Raw genomic sequence first — 25,895 nt, 5'->3', positions numbered from 1 at the left:
ATGGCACCCAAATGGCAAGCAAAATCCCTAAGCCATACTGGCTTTTGTGCAACCAAACGCACCGACCTGTTAGGCGATCCGATCCGGACGGATCCATCCATTAATGCCCTGTCCAATAATGTACAGACTTACAGCTTCATCTATTCCATTTATTTATGTTTTGATGCAAATTCACCTCCCTTCTGCTTACTTTATACTACTTGCCTCGTTGGCTCAGCTATTACAGTTTACGTCGTCTAGAGATGGTTAGACTAATATCTGCACTACGATATTTTGATAATGGCACTACTCACTTTGTATTTACACTTTATAAGTTAGCATTTTACTACTGCTACAATATTTTATATGATGAGAGCGTGTGAAGTCCAGTATTTTTCAGATAGTACGGTGGGCGCCCACTTCGATGACCCAAACCTAAATAGATCGTTCCAGTAAATCATCTCTATAGGATGATACTAACCCTTCGATCTGAGAAGGGACTGCACCTTATAGAAACCTCTATAGATCGAAGGGTTAGGATCATCCTATGGAGATGATTTATGGGGTATGGCCTATTTGTGTTATGGCCCATAAAGTGAATGAATCGGGTCATCCTAAGAACTGGGCCCACTGTACCTTGTAAAAAATACCAGACTTCATGAGCAGACATCATATAAAGAGATTTTATATGGTGTAAGCCCTTATAGTCCCGTATTTTTCAAAAAGTGTTGTACGGACTACGGACCACAATATAGGATGATCCAAACCGTCCACGTGATGGGCCACAACGTAAATAGGTTCGTTTCGGTCCATCACATGGACGGTTTGGATCCTCTTATATTGTTGTCTGTACAGTTCTTACTGAAAAATAAGGGACAAAAATTCGGGACTATGAGGGTTTACACCATATAAAATCTCTCATAAAAACATCTAGAAAATGATATTTCACCCATCTATGTTTTGCTTGTTGAGAAGGAAGACCATCTTCCCACACCATATAGATATTTTTTTTAGTCGTGGGAAAAAAGAGCTTCTTGTGAAGAATATTATATAAAAAAATGTAAGAGTTTTTCAAGGACTGATATCTGCACTATAATGCTTTGTTTTAACTTTTTAATTAGCTTTTCACAACTGTTGCAATTCTTAATACCCTGTCAACATCAAACTCAAAATGCGTTTTTTAACCACAAAAATCAGAAGGGGAGTGATAAATCGACCCCCCTAGAGGAGAGAGAAAGACACATGGGGGGTCGATTTATCACTGCCCAAATCAGATGCTCAAACTGAGTTTATTGTACAGCGCACACACCAAAGGATGATCTAAACCGCCCATTTGATGGGCCACAACTTTAATAGGCTGTGCTCAGAAATCATTTCCATAGGATGACCCTAGCTCTCCGATCTATAGACGATAAGAATCATCCTATTGAAATGATTTTTTGGCACGACCTATTTATGTTGTGGCCCATCAAATGGATGGTTTGGATCATCCTATTATGCGGCCGTACAGTTTTTTTTTTTTTTTTTTTTTTTTTTTTTTTTTTTTTTTTTTTTTTTAAATACTGGACTCTACAGGCTTACACCATAAAAAATAAAAAAACTCATTAAAAAAAGGCAGCCGATGTCGGGACTACCAAGTTTTAATAATTTCACTAACTCGGCTTGTTTTTTTTTTTTAAACAACTGTCAAAATGATATTACAGTTAGGGCTGCACATGGTTCGGTCCGGTTCGGTTTAGGGAGGTTTTTTAACGGAATACCATCGATGTGGAGAAAATCCAAACCGTAACCGAACCGATGGGGGGGTATAACCAAACCAAACCGAACTGATTTTGACCGGTTCTGTTTGGTTCGGTTCATGATTTATCCGGTTTTTGGTTCAACTTTAATACATATTCAAATCAAGTAGTTAAATAAGTCTATCTATCCAAATCAGCCATCAATCCGGCCATCAACTTTAGAAAATATCCAAATCAAGTCATCAACACAAATACACAGTCATAAATGAGTTGCATTTATATCTGGGGTTGATACCCTTAGGGTGACTGCAATGATAAAATTACCCATAGACTAACCAAAATGACAAAAATGCCCTCTAATACAAAGACAAAAGAAAGGAGGTGCAAATTTGGGGGGGGGCAAAAATGGGCATATACAGGGGAGTGGCCAAAATGGAGTGTATATAGTTTCCCATCCGTTCGGTTCATTTTCAGATTAAAACTCAAAAATAGTCAACCGACGGTGAAAGTCTTAACCGTGATCGAACCAATGCCTAGAAAAACAGAACCGAACCAAACCGAAAGGCCAGGTTTGGTTCCGTTTATCCGTTTGGCTAGTTTTTTGTGCAGCCCTGATTACAATTCTCAAAAAGCTCTCACAAGCCAATTGAAACAGAAAAAACAATCCGAGATAATGCAATTATTAAAACATGGTAGTGCCAATATCAGTAACCTAAAAAAGTGAAAACAAATTGGGTGGTGCCACTGCCATTATGAGATTTTATATGGTGTAAGCACTTATAGTCCCATATTTTTCAAAAAGTAATGTATGGACCGCATCATAGGATGATCCAAACCTCCCATATGATTGAACACAACGTAAATAGATTGTGCCCCAAAAATCATTCCCATAGGATGATCCTAGCCCTCCAATCTATATAGGTTTCCATGATATGCAGTTCATCTATAGACCGAGGGTTGGGATCATCCTATAGAAATGATTTTTTTGGGCACAACCTATTTACATTGTAGCCCATCACATGGACGGTTTGGATCACCCTATAGTGCGGTATGTACAGTACTTTTTCAAAAAATACTGGACTGTAAGGGCTTACACCATATACAAACTCTGAATGCAGATATCATTTCCCTTTTTTTGATCACCAGGAACACCCTATATCAGTGTTTGTGGCAATCTGGGGCATTGAATTCTTCTGACATAAGTACAAAAGCCCCTATTTAGTCGTTGATACACTGACAGGGGGTGTGACGGGGGGTGTTCTTGGTGGTCAAAGGCGCGGATATATCATTTCCCTTTTTTTTTATAGGGAAATGATATTACCACTACCGTATTTTGATGATCACACTCCCCCACTTTATTAAAAAAGTACGGTATGCCCAGTACCATAAGATGATCCAAACCGTCCATTAGATGGGCCACAGCCTAAACAGATTGATCCTTACCCTCTGATCCACAGAGGGACTAATAGGGGACTATAAAAATACTAGTAAAAAACCCGTGCGATGCACGGGCCGAGAAAGAACTGTACGGACCACGTCATAGGTTGATCCAAACCGTCCATGTGATGGAACACAACATAAATTGGTTGTGCCCCAAAAATCATTTCCACAGGCCGATCCTAGCCCTCCAATCTATAGATGTTTCCATAATTCCTCTTATCTTAAATCCGATGGTCAAGATCACCCTATAGTTTTTTAATTAAAAAACCATAAAGGAGGGGGGTAAGATCGAAATTATATGGCTTTAATGGGTGCCTTTGTTAAAAGCATAAAGGAGGAGGTAGGATTGAAATTATATGATCTAATGGGTGCCTTTGTTAAAAGCATAAAGGGGGGTAGGATTGAAATTATATGAGTTGAATGGGTGCATTTGTTCAAAAAAGTCAAAAAATGTGACGTATAATTCTCATGTGATTTTCAAAAAAATGGAAAAAAGTCTCCTCTTTTCATCCCAACTTATTGTATACTAGTAAAAAACCCATGCGATGCACGGGCCGACAAAGAACTGTACGAACCACATCATAGGTTGATCCAAACCGTCCATGTGATGGAACACAACATAAATAGGTTGTGCCCCAAAAATCATTTCCATAGGCTGATCCTAGCCCTCCAATCTATAGATATTTTCATAATTCCTCTTAAATCGGATGGTTAAGATCACCCTATAGATTTTTTATTAAGAAACCATAAAGGAGGGGGGTAAGATTGAAATTATATGGCTTTAATAGGTGCCTTTGTTAAAAGCATAAAGGAGAGGGTAGGATTGAAAATATGTGAGTTGAATGGGTTCATTTGCTAAAAAAAAGTCTAAAAAAGTGATGTGTAATTCTCATATAATTTTCAAAAAAATCAAAAAATTCTCTTCTTTTCCTCCCAGCTTATAGTAGTAGATATATATAGGGAAAGGTGTGCGTACTCGGTCGAGTAGATAAGCTTATCTACTCGGTCGGGTTAAAAACAGTGGGGGCCCACATTTTTGGGGTGATCTAAACCATTCATTTGAAAGGCCCTTACCTAGATAGGGTGTCCACAAAAAATCAGCCCCATAGGATTATCCTAACCCATGCAACAGTGGAGGGGAAAATTGGCAGATTTGTCCATTTTTCCCCATTTTTCCAAAAAAAAAACAAAAAACAAAAAAAATGCGATTTGACATCAAAAGGCGTTAAAGTTGCCCACTGTTCACGTCATAAGGGGGGCGAATGCATGGTGCAGGGGGGGTTGAAAAGATCATCTCATCAAATATTTTGTATTTGTAATTTTCTCTTAGTCAGTATAAACCTTACAGATGCATATATTTTTCTACCTATTAAGAACCTTAGCTCTGGTTCTGTCTGCTACCTCATAAAAATTAGTGAGACTTCTCATGCAATGTGAGGGATGACAGTTAAATTAAATCGAAAAGAACCCGTGAGATATTAAAAGCTGACTATGTTTTCCATGTGCAAAGTGCACTTTAAAGTAATGGTGACTGCTAAAAGCATGAAATTTTTTCTTGGTGGAAGCTATACACGTCGCTTGATGGATCAAGGGCATAAAATTATCAGATCAAGGATGAAGGGCATAGGATTATCCGGTCAAAGAGTACTTTCTCAACAATATATGACCAGACTTTTCAAATTAACAGATATTATCATATAAACATGAGAAAAGTTAGGCCATATGATCATATAAACATGAGAAAAAGTAGCAGAGACAGGTGACAGGTCTCTTTTAATTTAGACCATAAAATGATTATCTTTTAGCATTTCCTCAATTGTTTTGAGGCAACTATTTAGGAAGTATATATGATCAATGAGTGAAACTATTTTTAGGTATGTACACAAAATAAAGAGAATTAATCTTATAGAAAATCATGAGGCGAGACTCACGTGGTCGCAATCCCAATCAGGAAAGACAGCCAGGGGTGATGGCAATTGAAAGGGAAGGGGGACAATTGCGCCCCGTAATTTTTTGGGAAAAAAAAAATATACCTTTATTTTTTAATATTTTTTTATGCTTACCCCTTTTTTAAAAAATATGCCCCCCTTTCCAATCATCCCTAAGAAAGAAAAAAAATTACTATAATTTTTGTCCCCCTTGTGCAAAATTTCTGGCATCGCTCTGAAGACAGCCCATGTGTAAGATGAAGGAGTAAAAATGAAATGGTTCAAAATTCCTAAGGATTAAAAAATAATCAGATGTAGAGTGCAATTGTTAGGTTATAGAATCTTCGGTGGACAAACACAATCAAAATGTGGGGCCAACCACGAGGTGCACCTCCTATCGGGACCCTATAATCCTTCTTGGTTTCCTAAGGAGCACCCAAGCCGAAATAATGAGTGAGTACCACGTCCCTATCGTTTGGATATCCTGGATTTCTGAGGCTGTTGCATCTGAGAGCAGCCACACAAGCTCAGATTTTGTCTTATTCATTTTATTTAGGTGGCTGCTCTCTTATATGCAACAGCCCAGCAGCGAAATGCCTTCTGCGATCGTCCCTAGCAAATCCCTTCGTGGTTGTCTATTGCATGTGAGAGAGTAGGCACTAGCCACCTTAGATGAACTAAATTAATAAGACAAAATCTGATGAAAAGTAAGCCTTGTGTCCAAGGTTTTAATAGAGTAAAGAAATATTTTATCCCGTAGAAAATTTCTGCCTGTAATTTCGGGATAATATTAAATAATGAATAAAAACCTGATTTTTTTGGAGATATTCCTTAAAACTTCGATCGAAATTTCGGTCGAAATTTTGTAACGTTTCGACTTCACCCAATTTCGGTTTCCGTCTTGGCCGAAACCTAAAATTTCAGATTTCGGTCGAAATTTTAAACCTTGTTTATGTCTTCTCTCACAAGCAACAGCCTGCCGCAAAATGCCTTTTCTACAATGGTCCCTAGTAAATCTCTCTCTCTCTCTCTCTCTCTCTCTCTCTCTCTCTCAAATAAAGTTATCTACTCAATCGGCCAAAAATACATTGGGCCCACGTTGTTTGGATGATCCAAAGTATTCATTTTATAAGCCCTGACATAGATAGGGTGTGCCCAAACAATTAGTCGATAGGATCATCCTAACCCTTCGATTTGTGGAGGTTAAAAATGGACAGAGTTTTGGAGGTTTATACCCGTCCATTTTAACATCCACAAATCAAGGGTTGGGATGATCATATGGAGTTGATTTTTTAGGCACACCCTATCTATATAAGAGCTTATCAAGTGAATGGTTTGCATCACCCAAACAATGTGGGCCCCCAGTGTATTTTTGGCTGACTGACTAGATAGCGTATCTGCTCAACCCACCCTCTCTCTCTACATATATATATATATATATATATATATATATATATATATATATATATATATATATATATACACACTAGTGGGACCAACCGTGCGATGCATTGGATGAATATTTAAAACTTGAGTGGCAAAATGGTGGCACCAGCCCAAGAATAATGGAAACATTGGATGATTAAAGCAATAAATAAAGGGAAGTGATATATCTGCCGCTTTTGGTCACTAGGAACAACACCCCATGTAAGTGTCTGTGGCAATCAGGGGCACTAAATTCTTCTGACATAAGTACAACAGCCACTCTTTAGTCATTGATACACTGACAAGGGGTGTTCCTGGTGATAAAAAGGGGGTGGATACATCATTTCCCTAAATAAAAGGGACATGATATTTTCACCCCCTTTGCAGAAAGCATTCGCCCCCCTTGTATTAACTTGCTTGACGGGATCATTGCTCCGTTTTGACAAAATTTTCAAGTCTTTCATCCGCATTTACAAAAGGGAAATAAAACAAATAAGAAACATATGGCCTGTAAAACCAACACATTGTGAAACATTGAGCACCCAAAGAAAAGTGGAATAGAGAAAATTAGTATTTACTATTTTAGTGTATCTACTGATGATTTAGATATGCAAAAGGAAATAAAAGAGGGGGAGATTCAAAGGGCAACACAAACTTCATTTTCAAGCCCCTACCCGGTACTTTCTTCTATTAGTGTTCCCTTTTGTATAAAGATGGAAAGAAACAAAACATTTGTCCATCATACCATGAGAGTATTTCCATGGCCCGCATAGATAAGAAGATGAATGATTTACTGACTGGTGGAAAAGATCTGCCGGTGCCAAATGAATATTTACAGAACAGGATAAGAAAAGAACTTACCTGTTGGTTAGGAAAAATCGCCAATGCTTCTTGAACTCACCTCTGCATTATAATCCATCCACAAAAATTTGGAATATTTTGGAGAACTGCAGACAATCTAAACGACCCTTGCGTTGTTCATATTAATAATAAAATAAAAATATGAAATATGTAGAATAGTAAGAGAAAAAGAGAGTTCTTTTAGCTGTATCAGTGACGGCATCCTTGGTAGTGATTCGAGGCAGAAACTTCATGGGCTCCTTCTCTAGTTTCTTTATGAAGGTCTTCAACGTCTTTATTCTTCTTCTATGTATATATAAGAGAGAGGTGCAAGAGTGAGAAATTGTTTTTAAAAGCAAAATAATAAATGGGGAGGAAATGGAAGAGTAAGAAACTTCCAAATTTATCACTCTTAATTACTATTTTTTACTCTTCTTCCCATTTCTATTGTTGCCAGTTTCCTGAGAATTTAAAGGACATTATTGAATTCGTGCGCGAGAGATTTTAGGGAGAAAAAAAGATAAAATCTGGCGTTTCTCCATAAATTTTAGAAACTGGCCCAAATTAGTAGGTGCCAACCGCAAATTTTGGGGTGGAAAAATAACTCTAAGAAAAACTTTTCTTGGAAAAAAGACGAATGACAAAAGGAAAAAAAACACGCTTAGTATATATTATAGATAGATAGATAGATCGATCGATCGATAGATATAGGGTAACGACTTCAGTGTTACCATGGTTTGATAAAGATGCGCGACACATTTTGTTGTTTAGTATTTAAAAGCCTGCAAGAACTTTTTGTCGCGCATCATATCAAAACATGGTAACGTTGACATCAGCCGGCGTAGATGCTGAATGATTTAAGAAGCCTTTTTTAGGAAATACTCTGTGTTTGAAGGACAGTCTATCAGCCTATATTGCAACAATAAGACTGCTATAAAGATCGCTAAACATGACAAGTCATGGGAGCTTAAGCACATCTAACAGAAATATCATTATATTTGTGACTCGGTTAAACCGGAATTCATAATTATTGAGAAGATGCCCACTAATATCATGGTTGCTGATCAACTCACTAAGGCACTCATGGGTGGATGACGTTATTGTATGTTGTCTAAGATGGGCTTCCTGTACTATATTGCATGCATTTTTCTTTTCTTTTTATTATGTGTATATAATGGAAAACTAGCAAAGTAATATCTTTCATAGTGTAAAAGTGGGAAATCTTATTTAGTAAGACTGATAGGTCCAATGAGGCGTAATTCCTTACTTCAATGTGGTTACCCTAGTGGAGAATGACACCTATGCAAACAAAGAGACTTGCATCCCAAAGGTAAAAAGATAATTGAGGCATGTACACTAGGGGCCGCTTGGATATGCAGATTTTTGAATCTGGGATTTCTTCAAAATTATAGCTAAGAGACAAGAGAAGAAGTGGACCAGCCATCGTTTTTTACTTCTCGCCCTTCTTTCCAACAACAAGAGAGTAGCAGATCCTCCCATATTTCCAGGTTTTAGAAATCTCAGGATGCAGGAGAGATTTTTAAAACCTGAGTTTCTCACTTAAAATCCAAAAAACGTTGTCACGACATTAGACAACAGCTTGATCATGAAGCCTGTTTTACACTGTTTTCAAACTAAAAACCTGGATTTTAAAATCCGCGTATCCAAACGGCCCCTAAAATACACTGTTTTCAAACTAAGGGGCCGTTTGGATACACGGATTTTAGAATCCAGGTTTTTAGTTTGAAAACAGTGTAAAAGAGGGTTCATGATCAAGCAGTTGTATGTTGTCCTGACATTGTTTCTTGGATTTTAAGCAAGAAATTTTGGTTTTAAAATCTCTCCTGCATCCTAAGATTTCTAAAACCTGGAAATATGGGAGGATCTGCTACTCTCTTGCTGATGGGAAGAATGGCGAGAAGTAAAAAATGACGGTTGGTCCGCTTCTTCTCCTCTCTTAGCTAAAATTTTGAAGAAATCCCAAATTCTAAATCCCGCGTATCCAAACGGCCCCTTAAAGTATAAGGGGCCCAAGAGAGTCATTTCTTATTATAGGATAGGGTCCACTCTTTGATAATATTATGAAAAATTGATTTTTATCCCAAAGCATGTGAGCCTAGTTGGAAAGGCCAAGTACTGAACTACTTTATGTTAAGGCCATGTGTCATTGGCATTATGAACTATAATGGTTGATAGGCAAATTCTAAACTATTGAAGGAGTTGTAAAACTATGGAAGCCTTTAACTCCTAAAAAGGTAGGAGGTAACTGCAGCCCTTCGTATTCTTTGTGAAATTTCTTATGTACTAGGTATACCTAATGACAGTTGACGTGGTGAGCGAGGGATTGTTGGATATTGACTCATCAAACTTTACCTTTGCCAAGGTGGCATAGTATTTTGTAAAATAAAGACTTAGTGTACAAGAAGAGACTCATCTAGGAATGGAACTGGACTCGGTTAAAGGTAGTATCTATGGTGCCTAACACACCGTATGTGTGTTATAAAATAAAAAGACAACCTATCATGATATCAATCAATTTCTAGCAAGACGATGATGTACAATCCTAAGTACTCTAGAATACAAACAAGACCGTATTGTTAAGCCATGCCCATAATCAAAGAAACACGAGACTAACAGAACCAAGTTGTAACTATCAATGCATTTCTACAGTTGAAGATGATTGGCGTGGTGCGTATCAAGGGCAGAATAAGTTAACCCTCACTGCACATATTTAGGGACCCATCCTTCATTAATCTTACGCTGAGACTGTTAAACCTCCCTCTTGAGTAATGCCGAGAAGCCTTTCTCCAATCTGTTCCGGTTTTCATCATTGCTGCGAATTCATCCTAGCTGATTCGTCCATCCTGCATTTGAAAATATCGAGAAAAAAAATGTTCTTGAGCATAGGTTTGCATGAGAAAGAAGATTGCAGAACAATGGCATATGAACATATATTTTATGGCTCACCTTGTCAGTGTCTACTTCTTGGAAGATGTCATTTGCCACATCTGTACAGTTGGCAGCACCATCTTCTTCCAAGGCTTCCCTGAGCTCCTCAGGCTCAATATAACCATTGCCATCTTTATCAAAGTATGAGAAGGCCTTGCGGAGATGTTCGTCATTGGCCATCCTTTGTAGATGAAGGGAAACAGCAACAAATTCTCCGTAGTCTAGTCTTCCTTTCCCATTGGAATCTACCTGTGGAAAAGTTGTCTGGTTAGAATCTGCTTAAAAAGCTACTCGAACACAGAGCATTTGCTATTATTGGAAGGAACATTTTTCTGACTCAAAAGTTGGTAGAAATTTGCAGTTCTTGTAGACTCAAAATTTGATTCGGCACCACAATTGAGAACGTATAACCAAATGGGCAGAGAGAGTGTGAATCCACATGGACATAACTGATCCAACAATGCTGACAAAATCTACATTGTGAAGTTCCTTAAAAACAGATTGTCCGATAGCATAACAGAAAACTTGTTCACAAAACAACAAAAAGAAGATGCAGTAAAAAGACCTTTACATGGACCAAACTTTCAATAACCAGCACACCAGCTTCATGACAGCCTATGAAATATCATGTTACTAAAGCTATCTATTAGCTTTTTGAGTCTAGATCAACCCAAAGTGTAGATTTGTACTGTGTAGAAGAACACGCAGGGGCAGTAGATTAACAATTATAAGGACCAACCAACTTGAGTTTCACAAAGAAATAAATTACGTGATACAAAAGCTCATGACAGGAAAACCCCATACAGAAAGATAAATCTTCTGTATGGGACCGTGTTAGCAGTAGCTTACAATAGTTCTGTTTTTACCAGTAAATGTACTTAACAAGGTCAAACAAGAAACCCTCTTGGACGGCACCAGCACCTAATGTAACACCAATGTACGATTTGAAGAAACAGATGAGTTCCCATAACATAGCTAGCATAGAAGGCATGACATCGTTCTAAACTCTATTTGAAAGAACATAGGACTCATCTTCCGACAGCATTCATGGATAGTGAAGCTAACAACAACACTCTATGGTCCATCTTTTCCCAAGATGAGGAAGTAGACTATGAAAACATCCTACAAAAATTCGAACATTGTACAGCATGCATACCGGTTTAGAATTTACTTACAGCTTCTATAAACATCTGCACGTCAGATTCTGCAAGGTGGGAACCAAATTTTTGAAGTTCTTCAAAGGAAACAACACCATCATTATCTGTATCGATCATCCTGAACGTTTCTTTGATGTCAATTCTACTTCTTCAGTGGATAAATGGTCGGCTATTACCTATTAGCAAGTATCATTAGTAGGGATATCTCAAACACAAAATCTAAAAATCACATAAACAGAAAAGGTACACCATATGACTGGCCAACTGACCCTCAGAGCTCTTCTTTTGAACCTGTTCATCATTGAAAACTGCTTGAGTCTTGACTTGACAACATCTCCAAGAGGAACATTAGGAGCTTTCTTAGCATTTTGGAGCCAAGCGTGCTCTGCATGCAGCAGAAAAGAATACATCAGAGAAAACGTGATCTATCAATAAAATTCTACGAGATAAAATTTGGTGTGCTCACGATATGTAGATAAATATAAGGGAAAGAAGCAAATTGGTCCTAACGTACATCATCAGTTCATGACTTTTCATAGATCCATTAGGCATCAAGGATGTTAATGTCATGCCTATACATTGCTAACGTTTCCGTCCTTAAAGGAATCAACCAAGTTTAGCAGGATGTTAATTGCTAGTAAATATAGAAATCTTTCTTTAATTTTTAAATAAATGAAATAGTAGTCCATCTGTATGACTCTAGGCATGAAAGACTGGATTGATAGATGGCTGGACACCACTTGTCAATATGTGTAATTACAGCTTTGAAGACTGGATTGTTAGATGGCAGATCATCTTTCATGCCTAGAATCATACAGATGGACAAGGGGGAAGATCAAGGAAGCACAGGTACTCTCCGGAGGCCCACGCACCTGTATCAGGTTCGTATTGGGTGCTAGTGCACCCTGGAACTCCCTGGGTGCGTACCCGGTACGCACCCAAACATCAAACAATTCAAAACTGCTTGGGGCTCGCACTTGGGCTAAAAATTACATTTAGGCCCAGTTCATTTGAGATTGTGACAACCAATTGAGAACCCAAAATTGACTATTGGAGTCAAAATTATGTTTGATTTTGAGTCCAATAATCTGTTTGGGCCTCACATTTGGGCTCAAAATTACATTTAGGCCCTGTTCACTTGAGATTGTGACACTGACAACCGATTGAGAGCCCAAAACTGATTATTGGAGTCGAAATTATGTTTAATTTTGAGTCCAATAGTCTGTTTAGGGCTCACATTCGGTTGGGAGTTGGGACAATCCCCAGAGAACAGGGCCTTTACTTTTTTAATTTTTATAAATATATAATAAAATATAAAAATATATTATATTCAGCATACCCAACGTATCCGTATCCTTTTTTTTAAAAAAAATCACGTATCCATGTACCCGTATCATGTCGTATCTGCACCCTGTACCCGTATCCGTGCTTCATAGGGGAAGATGGCCAAGGAATACAACAAAGCAAGGGAAAGAAAACATAAAGAGCAAGGGTGAAGATGGTCGAATATCTCCAGGCTCTCCCTGATAACTCCAGATCTAGCAGGACGATCCGTCTCGCTATTAGCCGATCGGCAAACGTGCTGAAAATGGACTGTGTGCCCCTCCAGTTGGTCATAAATCTCAACAATCAACTCCACAAACCTCCACGGGTGGCCCCGACTATTGTCCAACACTCCAACCATCTAATTACGTTGAGGGAGTCTTCCTCCACTATTAGTCTACCTATCATAGTCATTTGTTCTATTCTTTAGTCATTCTCTGTTTACAACGTGTTTGTTTTATTTAGTAGTTGATTAACATTTTCCAATATTTCATTAGATATCTAATTGAATTTGAAGAGGCTAATGTCCCATTCTGCTTTGAAGCTTAAACCTTGGCCTCCCTCGATTCAATGGAAAGAGCTACCATCTGGAAATTTAAACTCATTCTTCAAGAAAATGAAAAAGTGAATTCAATGACAAAGGTGAACAGCATAAGCACACCACTCTTTCAGTAGTATACATTATACCAAATGGCTGAGAACATATTGGACAAGGCAAGAAATAATCTAACATTCCAATAATGCCCCAAAATGAAGCAACTAAACTCCTCTTTATAGCAACTAAAAACGGCATCAACACCAACGGCTCAACCGAAGATTCCTCGGTTGCCACAAAATGATGATTGAAGTTACTACAACGCAAAAACGAAATAATAAATGCATATGTGCTGAGAACTGGCAAAACTCTCAGCACTAAATCTACAGCCACGATGGAAAAGTGAAGCCAAGTAAACATTTGGAAAACGAGTTCAACTTCTAATATCTCCTACCCGAAATAATGTAAAACTTACATGCTGTCAAAGTCCAAAAACTGTATATAAGTCATAACATGGTTGTCAATTATATTTCAGACTCCATTTCGGTTCTTCTAACAGGATAGAACACGCCAGTGTCTCATTACAAAAAAGATGCAACAAAAAAAATGTTAAAGTAGAATTTTTTGAAACAAATACAAAACACACAGGCTTGTTTCCTATGTGTAGGGCTGGCAATTTCACCCGAAAAAGCGGGGATCCGCCCCGCCCCGCCCCGTTTGGGGAGGTATTCCCCGATTTGAGTGGGGAAGGGGAAGGGGAAGGGGAATATAAAAATTCCCCGGTGCGGGGAGGGGAAGGGGAAGGGGAAGGAGTTGTCCCCGCCCCGCCCCGCCCCGCCCCGACCCGCCCCGCTACTCCCCGCTAATCAATGCCATTTTTTTGTAAATTTTAAGTGTTTTTTTTATGGAAAACTACTAGAAACTCTATGGATCGGCTACAAGATTCCCCCAAACATAAACTTAGCTTGTCTTTTCCTTTTAATTAGCTTCTGAGAGCATTTTGGGAACTATAATAACCTTTTCACAGATGTTGAAATAATAACGACAAGCTGAGAGTCTGAGACGCTGAGTGTATGCAATTATCAAAAAATCGTAGTGCCAACAGAATTTTAGGGTTGGATTGCAGGTTTTAATTTTCAACAAGAAAAATTTAGCTACTAGAAATTTGTTTCATGTCAGCACTAGACTGAATTGCAGTTAAGGAAATAAGTCATTTGTTGATTCTGTTCTCTTCTCCATTCTCATTTCTCATGCTCATCTGGGGGTTAACATACTATACAGAATGAACTAATAAACATTATTTTGCGTGTGTGAGCGCCCACTTATGGACTTTTAAAGTTCATTGTGACTACTGAAATAGTTACTTTTTGCACATTGATTGCCTGTTAATGAAGGTAATCCTGGTGCTCATTTCCTATTTATCATTCCATAATTTATGCAGAAAATTGCTGAAAGATGAGGTCCTGTTGTTATTTATGTTTGTTGTCTCATCCATGCATTTCTGATTTTGTCCATCTGTTTGTTGATCACATGAATAGAATTATAGCATTCATCACAATATTGTCTATAATGGATGTAGAAGAAAGAAGCTCTGTTTGCTGATTTGGTTGGGTTCCAAAGAGGGGGCGGGGCGGGGAGGGGAGGGGATTTTGTCCCCGAAGGATGCGGGGAGGGGAAGGGGAAGGGGAAGGGGATTAGATATTCCCCGCGGGGAGGGGAAGGGGATTCCCCACCATCCCCGCAAAGGGGAAGGGGAAGGGGAGGGGGAAAATTCCCCGCAGAGGGGAAGGGGAAGGGGACCCCAACATCCGGCCCCGACCCGCCCCGTTGCCACCCCTACCTATGTGTTAATAGTTATACCTCAAAAACTCGACAAAACCTCGTTATGAGCTCATGCTGAACCATCCAATTTGTGGGAACAAAGTTTAAAATTTTGTCCAAAACAACTCAGACTTGACCCAACCAGAAACAAAACATTGGGTTTGTTTCAGAATGCTAGGAATAAAACTTTCTGACAAATAACTTAATTTCGATCCACACTAGGTGAAGCTTCTAACACATTTGCGGGGGCAAACCAGTAGAGGCATGGATTCCCTACCACCGAAAGTTACACTTGAATTTATATTTTGATTTTTGAGGTATTTTATGCAAAAGAGAAAGAAACAGAGAAAAACTCATGGACATGTAACTTGCACAAATGTTGGATAAGAACGAACATGTTGTCCCTAGCCCCAAATCATGGATCGAAAAGAAACCAGTAAAAGAAATAGCAAATGGAGGTATTCTTCAACCACAATTACGGCCTCAGCAGACACAAGGAACCCACTTTTGCACAAGAACAGCTTTGCTACGTTTTTGACCTCTTCATTTGATTGGGGATATTAAATAATATGCTCTCAAGGTATTTAATTTTCCAAAACCTGAACAACAAGTATGAAAAAAAGAAGAAGGAAAGATTGCAAAGAATGACTAGTGAAAAACTAATTTGACCAGTACAGAATTCCTTGTTCCAAATGGAATGGGCTATGATAAAAAAGTGGTACATAGAACGGTATATAGGTTTCTCTTCCAGTCCCTTTCCCAGTACAGAGAATTCTGTCTACCCGGCGGGAACTGAATGTAACTGACAACTATAAATAACAGAGAAACTTCGAATATGATTTTAGTTTGAAAACTAGTAAGTGAAAGAGTTAAGCAATACCAAGCACTTGCTTTGCAGTTAATCTGAGTTTTGGGTCAGGCTCCAACATCTGTCGAACCAGATTCTTGGCATTCTCTGAAATGCTTGGCCATGGATCTCGTTTAAAATCTATAAGTCCACGGAGAGCGACCCCCTGTTCCGATTCTGCATTTTAAAATCATAAACTTGCCTACGAAGAAACAAAATCTTTTAATGATGAACATTATATATATATATATATATATATATATCGGCTACTGATATCTGCATCACCATGTTTTGATAATGAGACTAACTCATCTTGTCTTTTATTATTTACCCAGCTTTCAAAAGCAATTCCTATTCCCAAAAAGCTCTGGGAGCCGGTTAAAAAAGAAAAGACAAGCGAGTTTGTCTCTTTAACAAAACAAGGTAGTACAAATATCGGTAACAAATTTTATATATATATATATATATATATATATAAGGAAAACTATTTATGTGCTCGAGTGCAGATAAGCTTATTTGCGCTCAAGCATAAAAAATCACATGGGCCCACATTTTTTGATAGATCCAAAGCATTCATTTGAGAGGCCCTTACAAAGATAGGATGATACTATAGGGCTAATTTTTTGTCGACACCCTATCTATCTTTGGACCATCGAAATGAATGCTTTGGATCATCCAAAAAATGTGGGCCCACATGGCTTTTTGAGGCTCGAGCGCAGAAACAGTTTTCATATATATATATATATATATATATATATATATATATATATATATATATATATATATATATATATATATATAGAGAGAGAGAGAGAGAGAGAGAGAGAGAGAGAGAGAGAGATATGCTAAGGAAGATGATCTAACAAAAGAGAGTACAGGAAGTTACTAAAAAATCCTACATACCATGAAATGGAAAAAGAAGCTATAAAAAGAAGGAATAAAACATTACCAGCCCAAAAGGGAGGAACCCCACATAATAATATGTAGAGAATTACTCCTGCGCTCCATATATCTATTTCAGGTCCACAGTTCCGCTTGAGTACTTCTGGAGCCATGTAGTATGGACTTCCAACAATTTCAGAAAACTTTTCTCCTAGAATGTTAAAGAGAGAAAGATTAGAAGAAATACCAGTTTAAATAAGAATCAACTCTTGTATATTTTGTGTTTCCCATGCCCGTCACTCAATAACGACTTACTAGGGTTGCAACTTGGGTTGGGTTTTACCCGACCTGCATCAACCCGACCTGAAAATAACCTGAGCTGGGTGGGCTGGGTTTAGAAATCATGGGTGCTGGGTTGGGTCAGGTTTTGGGTTGGAAAACCTGACCCAATCTCGAGTCGGGTTTAAAGGAAAAAAACCCAAAACCTGACCTGACCCTTGTAGGCATATTATAAAATTCTAAAACATTTATTGAATAACGTAACAAAATATTCTTTTTTAAATATTGATATAATATTGTATTCATTAAAGTGAATAAGTTTGTTATGTGAAAAAGCAGTTTTCTTCTTAAATTTATGCACTTTATGACTTGAGCTAGAACTGTGGAGACAAGGAATCTGACCCGAGAAACGGCCTTTGCTCACCTTCCAAGGACTGGGGCCAGCATCACTACTCTGGCAATCACTGAGGAAGAAACCTGCCAGGGACATAAACGACCTTCGCAGACGAGTGCAAAGCCAGGCCATCCGCCCACCTACCAAGGAGATCCGGAAGCGGCATAATGCATCCAGAACGCCCACGCGCACCAGGAGTGCAAAGCGATCGACCAGCCAAAAAGTTGTATTGTACTCCATTGAACACCACTAGAGAAAGTATTCTCTACGAAATGGAGCGAGAGAACCTCGTCAAGTGGCCCGTGCCCGTCAGGCTTAGCTCGGCAGGGCGGAAGGTGGACAAGAGCAAGTTTTGTCAGTTCCACAATCGCTACAGACACAACACGGCTGAAAGACCAAATAGATGAGCTCTCCAACTAAGTTTTCATCAGAATTACGTGATGGTGCATTCCAGCGGCCGGCCACGATGTTAGCTCCCCAGGATGACACAACGCGACCCGCACCAAGCTCCACTACAAAGTGCACCCCTCGAGCACCTCTGCTTCTCTCCGGACAGTGCAATCCCACGTCCAACCGCTATGTGCACCCACTTGTTCCGCGGCATCTCGGAATGCCTGCATGTAACTCGAGACCATCGAATGTCCCTGCACATCACCTCTATTTGCCAACAAAGATGTTCCTCGCCCCGTGAGTCCTCGACACCAGCGTACAATTCGAGCAACCACCTGCGTTACAGCCTCCCCGCGCGCCCATGGCTCGAGTGAGTGTTTCACACGCATCTTTACGTGTTACAACCTGCCTGCGTGCCCCTGGACCCGATTGAGTGTTTCACACTCGTCCCTTATGCATTACAGCCTCCCCACATGCCCTTAGCCAGGTGAGTGTTTCACATGCATCTTATGCGTTATTACATCCCCGTGTACCCTTGGTCCGGGTGAGTGCTTCACACGCAGTGTTTCACACACATCGATATGTGTTACAACCTCCCCGTGTGCCCTTGGACCGAGTGAGTGTTTCACACGCGTCCCTTATGCATTACAACATCCCCGCGTGCCCATGGCTCGTGAAAGTGTTTCAGATGCATCTTTATGTGTTACAACCTTCCCCGTGCCCTTGACCCGAGTGAGCGTTTCATACACACCTTTATGCGTTACAACCTCCCCGCGCGGGTGAGTGTTTCTGACGCATCGATGTGTTACAACCTCCCCGCGTGCCCTTGGCCTGAGTGACTGTTTCACATGTATCTTTATGCGTTACAACCTCGACGCGTGCCCTTGGACTGAGTGAGTGACCCTTATGCATTACCTCCTCATGTGCTCTTGGCCCGGGTGGGTGTCTCACACGCATCAATATGTTTTACAACCTCCACGTGTACCCTTGGCTCGGGTGAGTGTTTCACATGCATCTTTATGCGTTACAACTCCCCGCATGCCCTTAGCCCAGGTGACTATTTCACACGCATCCTTATACATCACAACCGCCCCATGCGCCCATGGCCCATAAGTATGTGCCTTCACATATTTATCTTTGGCATTCCGGCCTCTCCAAAACAAACGCCTATATAGCTTTGCCTCGCCGAGTGTCCGCACACTCGGCCCTACCAAAGTCCCTTATCCAACATGACCCCTTGGAGACACCTTGTGGTGCAACCATGCGTCCGGGCCCATACAAACTGCGAAGTTCACCTAGTGCTCCACTCCTTGGTAGAGTTCACCTTATTCATTTACTCGTTCCCCGAGTGGACCCCTCATAATGTGGTATAAAAGAGTGATGAGGTAATGCTAAGGAAAAAGGATGAGAAAAGGAGTCGCAAGTTCGCCCGAGTTGTTTCTCATGGCTCTCGGACAGACAAGAAACCACCCAGAGCCCTTTAAAATGTCGTTACCCACTGATTCACTCCCCCTAGCATGGGAAATCACACAACGTCCCATCACAACGCTTCTAGTGACAAACCGTACAGAATTCAGATACTCTTCAAATGATACAGGTGCTTTCCAGCCCCGGTGTACAAGATCGTACAAGATCCCAGCATTTCTGTACCACCTTTGGAGACAGTGCCTCTCAGTCGTCCACAGCAAATCACTGGCTTCTCATTCTACCTTACAGTACCACACCAGTGTCGTCGTCTGCACCATCGATTATGACAATGCCACTTCATTGTCACATCGTGTCCAGGAAAACGGAACTCTGCCTATAAAGGGAACCCTCCACTCCATGTCTAGGGCTCTTCCAGCCCACTCTAAGGGTAATGCACTACTCTCACTCTCACCTCCCAGGTGCACGTATCTACTCAGAACCTCCTGTATTCAGCTCTCATTCTGAGGTGCCTCTGTCTAACTTGAGTGTTGAAGGGTTCCCCTGGAGTTCCTACTCCGGGTGGTCCTTGAACTTTTGTCTGTAAGCACAGGTCGCAGGTCGAGGCAATCTCCCTCCCTCCAGAACCAGGCAAGAGCCGGTACCTGGTGCATTATGACCCTTAGTACATTCTGTCCGATTTCAGCAGCATCACTATAAATTCCTAGTGACAGCAACATAAAGAAAAAACAGTAGTAAATCTCATTGGTAGAGGTGGCTCTAAACTGATCCTAAATCATTTAATTCAACAAACAACTTGTAGAAGAAGCTATAGATACTGTTATGTAAAAAAAATCCAAGTGATCATGGTTTTTGTTTTGCCAGTTCGAACTTTAAACATATGCAAAAAAACCAGAAGAAAATAGTTCAGATGAGATAAACAAAAAATGACAAGGCAGACGTTGACTGACCAGGCTTGAAGAATATGGAGAGCCCAAAATCTATAGCTTTCAATGGCGAATTCTCCTTGTTGTTAGCAAATAGAAAATTCTCAGGCTTTAGATCGCGATGAATAACACCATGCTTGTGGCAGAGCTGGACATCCTCAATAATAGTACGAGTAGCATTGGCAGCCGCGCGCTCTGAGTAGTGCCCTCGGGCAACTATCCTGTCAAAAAGCTCGCCCCCTTCGCAGAGCTCCATCACAAGATGAACAGCATTATCATCCTCACAAGCCTCTTTAAAACTAACAATGCTGGAATTATGAGGGAGATGCTTCATAATAGCTACCTGTAAGAACATAATAACTAAATACTAACATTCTTTACACTTCCCTCCAATATTCAAACATTTCGAGTTCAAAATTTTAACACTACGTCCCGGCGTACATCCTCCACATCAATGGAGGTTCTGAGCTTGCGTTTAGAGATTGACTTGCAAGCGAGGAGTTGTTGGGTTTGGCGGTGGATGCAGAGGTAAGTGATTCCGAACTCTCCATGTCCTAACTCTTTGTCTAGTAAGTACTTGTCTTCGATCCCTCCTCCTTTGATTTTGCTTTCCTTATCGTTCAAGACGGTTAGAATCTTCTTTGGGTTGTTTTTGTTCTTTTTATTGGTAGAGTGAATTCCATCTTTTGACTTCTGATTCTGATTGGGGTTATTTGTACTCACATCCTCTCTCGCTACAGTGGCCGGAGAACGGCAACAGTTTTCCATCTGATTCTGTAGCCACAAACCCTAGAGTTTTCACATCTCTCTCTCTCTCTCTCTCTCTCTCTCTCTCTCTCTCTGGAGAGGGGTTGAAGGGGGGGAGGAGATGCAGAGGGAGAGTTATGGGAGAAAAGGGGGTGTAGAAAGGAAAATACAGGGGGTAGTAAATGATATCTGTAATCAGTGGTGAGACATATAGGATTTTGGGCTGTGGGGTTGGTTGAGTTTTTAGAGTCTTTATATGGTGTGCGCTAGAATGATCCAGTATTTTTCTGAAAAATACTGAACGGCCCATGATCCAAACCGTTCATTGGATGGGCTACAATTTAAATATATATGTTGTACCTGAAAAATCCTATCTATAGGATGTTCCTAGCCCGACTATCAATATAGAGGAACAGTGTATTGTGGAAACATGTATAGATCAAAGGGTTGGGATCATCCTATTGAACTGATTTTTGGGTACAATCTGTTTACGTTGTGGCCCATCAAATGGACGGTTTGGATCAACCAACGGTGTGGGCCGTCCAAGAATTTTTAGCAAAATACTGGCCTATATGGACTTACACCGTAAAAAAAAACTCGGGGTTGGGGAAGCGGGCCTTTTCTGGGTTGTTTGTTTATCTGGTATATTTTTGAATTGCTAGTAAGACAGGTCTGCGTCAAGAAACTTTGTAACAGCCTTTCCTAGTCCACTGCTTATCAAAATGCCCTTATGTTTTTTTGTAAAAATGCGAAACATTCCCTTATTGTTACATTAGGAGGGCTGTTGGGGATAATCCTGACACAAGCGTGTCCTTCTTTAGTTGATCTTTGTTTTCTTTTTCTGTGCTGGGGTTTTTGTCGGGAAGCTGATGACCTTTTTTAAAATTTTATCCACGCTAGTGTCAGATGCGAAACTGGGAATTCAGGCAAAGATATTGCATCGAGTGGGGCCCACATTCTTCCGAATGGGTCAGATGCTCGGTGCCATTACAAATGAGAACAAGTAATGTTGGAATCAACGGTGACGATTCAGTTCCACCGTTCAGGACAAGCATGTGCAATGGAGTGTCTTGGTCATGAAGAGCATCTCGCTAACATGAGGAAGTCTAAACTGAAGGGAGCCCTTGCAAAGAAGAGGTGAAAGGGCTCCCCCATTGGCTGCACATCACCATGAGGGAGCCCTTTCACCTCTTTTTTGCAAGGGCTCCCTTCATGCTCTTCATGTGCTTAGCAATTTGTATTAGGGGGAGATCAACTAGTAAGACACTGTAGTATGGATTATTTAAGAATGCTCACGGCTAATAAGAGACTTGTTTGATGATCTAGACTGTTGGCCAAATAGATCATCATCAGGCGACCCAATGAATTTAAATCTCATGACAAACAGAGATCTCGTTCGTAAGATTGAGGAGTGCAAAGAATGAAAGCGCTAGAAGACATTAATGCTCTGTTTGGTTGCCAGGTTTTTTTTGTTCCTGGGAGTTTTGTGGGAGAGTAAGTTAAATTTTGGTCCCATCCCATGTTTGGTTGCCTTTTAGCACTAGGTTTATTTTAATCCCACTCTTGTAATGATTACTTGTGGGGTGAATTTTTTAATCCCACTTTTGTAATGATTGCCTTTTCATCCCATCCCAAGATAACCCCAGGAACAAAAATAAACCCAGGAACCAAAAATAAGCTTGAGAAGAATTTTTTTCTACCCAACAGTTCAAGCAACCAAACAAAGGTTTTTTTTTTTCCCACCATATCTCCCAGGGTATTTTTTTCTCCCACATAACCAAACATGGGATTTTTATTTTACCAGGATACTTCCAAGACTTTTTTTTTCCCACCTATCTCCCAGGGTATTTTTTTCTCCCACATAACTCCCGGGAACAAAAAAAACTTGGCAACCAGACAGAGCATAAAAGGGTGTATTTTTCACCCTTCCTTGGTCAAGGGGCTAGGATCACCTCATGAGGGGTGGGTCTACGATAATTGGGCCCGCGTTGTGAGAGCCAACAATATTCGGGATCCGACCCCATCAGACATTGCCGTTAGGGGCACCCTTGCAAAAAAAAGTGCTGAAAGAGTGCCCCCATGATTGAACAACCAGGATCAATTTACTTACGATACTTAGTTGACATTCATAAAAAGTATCTGATGAATTATGAGTTCAATAAAGTATGTTTAGCAGAAAGACGGATCTTCCTTGCTCATAACCAGACAATCATTTGTTTCCTCATTAGTGCGTGCTTGTAGATGGCCGGTGGGTTGGTCCATGGAAATGGAATCATTCCCACATGCACAAGGCGACCCTCAGGGCATGAAAATGACAAAAAAAAAAAAAAAAAAAAATTGGCTGAAATGCATTTAATAAATTTATAATGGCTACAAGTCAAAGAGTATTATATGCCTTTAGCCAATGGGGGTGCCCTTTCAACCTTTTTTTGCAAGGGCGCCCTTCAGTTTAGCATACCTCTCATAATTGTGTTACTCAGTCTCTCACATTCCTTTCATCCCAATTGAAGGTAACCAGCATGTGGGTGTGGGTGTGGGTGTGGGGGAGATTAAGTATGTCGATCATATGGATGTATGATGAATTATAGCTTAGATATCATGATGATCGAGCTATCTTAGTATAGATAAACCAGGTTTTCGAATGTGATGATGCTTTCTCTCTGCTATTTTGTTGGTGCTCAAATCCGGCTCAGGTCTATCGAAGGGTCCCTCCTCTGGTACGTGCGGGCTAAAAAGGGTTAGGAATTCCTTGGGTGGTGATTCCGGAGAAAACCCTTCAACACCCAAGTCAGTAGATGCAACAGATAGAGTTAAGTGCTAAGGAAATGAGCTTGAGTTTTTTAAACAGTACTTGTGGAATGGAGTGAGGGATTTCCCCTTTGTAGATGGAGGTTTCATGACTTGGAGGATGAGAATGGAGTGATGTTGGGGCAATTGCTGATATTGGTGCCTGCGGTGGTGCGGCAGGGGGTTAGGCATTGCATGGCAAAGTATGATTGGTGTTGGCACGTTGTACGGAGGTCCAGACATTGCATGCTGATTGGTGCTAGCACTAGGGTTGCAACTTGGGTCGGGTTTTACCCGACCCGCATCAACCCGACCCGAAAATAACATGGGTCGGGTTTAGAAATCATGGGTCTTGGGTAGGGCCGGGTTTTAAATTGGAAAACCCGACTCAATCTTGGGTAGGGCTGGGTTGAAAGAAACAAAAACCCGAAACCCGACCCGAGTCATATGGATGTACTATGACTTTCTTAAATATCTCTTGAATAACATAGCAAATCATTTTCCAATATACTGATACAATTGTTTTCATTGAGGAAATCATGTCTTTTATGTGAAAATATAGTGTCCTTAAATTTATACACTTGATGACACATAAATTTAGAGATTCTTGGTGTGAAGATTTTTTTTTTCTACAATCTTTAAAATTAGTCAATATTCTACGCTGAAAATGAAAACCCGACCCGAGAAACTATCTTGGGTAGGGTCGGGTTTACAAATCTCGGGTTTTCCTGTTAAAAATTAGACCCGACCCGACCCGAGAATTAGGTTTTGGAAAACCCGACCCGAGTTACACCCCTAGCTTGCATGTTGTACTGTCCCAGAAAATCCATGGCGATGGCTGACTGGGTGGTGAGGAGGTGCGTGGCTTTTGGGTGTTATGTGGGCCGTAGGTTTCATGCTAGTGCAGAAGTTGGGCACCTATCGAAGATCTGCTTCTTTCATGGCGCATCGCAGTTATTTGTTCAGGGGCCCTTGCGGCATGCCACATGTCGATATCCAATTTTACCCCTAACATATTCTATTATGTTTAGAAGTCTTATTTAAGTATGCCATGCTATATTAATAGTTGTAAGAACACATTCTTCTCAAATTAAACTCCTACATCACATTGAAAAACTGTTATTTTATAGCTAAATTGAGTTACCATCACTTTTTAAAAACGCTTAGGGCCCATTTGGATGCCGAGAAGATTTTGATTTGGATTTCTCACATTTGCAGCCCTTTTTGCATTGTAATTTGGATCGGATCAAATTCTTGGATTTCTAATTCAGCAGCTGATAGTGAAAAAAATCAGATTTCTAAATTTGCTGTGGAAATAAGAAATTGGAAATCCACGGATCTGGCAATTTCCTTCACCCTCTTTGCTCCACAACCTCTCCCCTCCACTAGGAAGTACCCCCTTCCCCCTCTGTCTCCCTCTACATGAGCTACCGTATCTATTCATTTTGTATTCAAAACTCAATTCCAAATCCAAATACAAAATGGGAGGTATCCAAACGGGCCCTTAAAGTAAACAAAGAATTCAACTCATGATTTAGTGGATTCATCCATTATAGCGAGAGCAGTCATCAACAAAATCAACATATTATCAAAATTTTGGTATAAATATCATTGGAACAAGTCTAACAAATTACATTGAATTTTATCAAAAGAAAACTGAGGTCTAGCACTTTGAGAGTGCATTTGGATTACCGGAATCACAAATCGGTATTGACATCCCATTTTGGTCTTATTCCAATTCTCCTCGTAAATTGTATGTCAATTCCGATTCATGTGTTTGGGTAATATAGGTTGCAATTTCGATTTCAATGGTGTTATATTGTAAAATGGTAGGTGTTAGGCTTAAAATCGGTAACAGATATGGCAGTGATGTCAGAACTGAGCTGGAGGACCCGAGGAGCCTGAAGTAAATAAGCTGAGTCTTGCGCAAGAGCAAACGAGGTCAGAAGACCAACCCGGAGTCGTACTCCGGACAGGCCCTTCGACACTCAAGTCAGTATGAGCAGGAGTGCAGAGCGAGTTTTAAGAGTGGTGGGTGAGAAGTTATTATCCTTTTTCTCTCCTTTTTTCCGGTCTGAGCTC

General features: G+C 40.2%; 1 pseudogene across 1 annotated transcript; it reads right to left on the bottom strand.

Annotated features, from left to right (window-relative positions):
• Positions 1-10,062: 10,062 nt before the first annotated feature.
• LOC143849438 (calcium-dependent protein kinase 13-like) lies at positions 10,063-21,139 on the bottom strand (annotated as a pseudogene). The gene is made up of 8 exons (XR_013235672.1): positions 20,709-21,139; positions 20,304-20,622; positions 16,933-17,076; positions 16,017-16,160; positions 11,727-11,842; positions 11,476-11,633; positions 10,319-10,549; positions 10,063-10,215 (listed from the first exon to the last, which is right to left on the bottom strand). The product of XR_013235672.1 is annotated as a calcium-dependent protein kinase 13-like (transcript).
• Positions 21,140-25,895: the final 4,756 nt, after the last annotated feature.

The sequence above is a fragment of the Tasmannia lanceolata genome, unplaced genomic scaffold (assembly GCF_043159265.1).
Source record: "Tasmannia lanceolata isolate RefF3 unplaced genomic scaffold, GAP_Taslan_0.1 ptg000018l, whole genome shotgun sequence".
NCBI lineage: Eukaryota > Viridiplantae > Streptophyta > Magnoliopsida > Canellales > Winteraceae > Tasmannia > Tasmannia lanceolata.
Note: the sequence above shows the minus strand (reverse complement) of the source record. Positions and strands in the feature narration are given on the sequence as shown.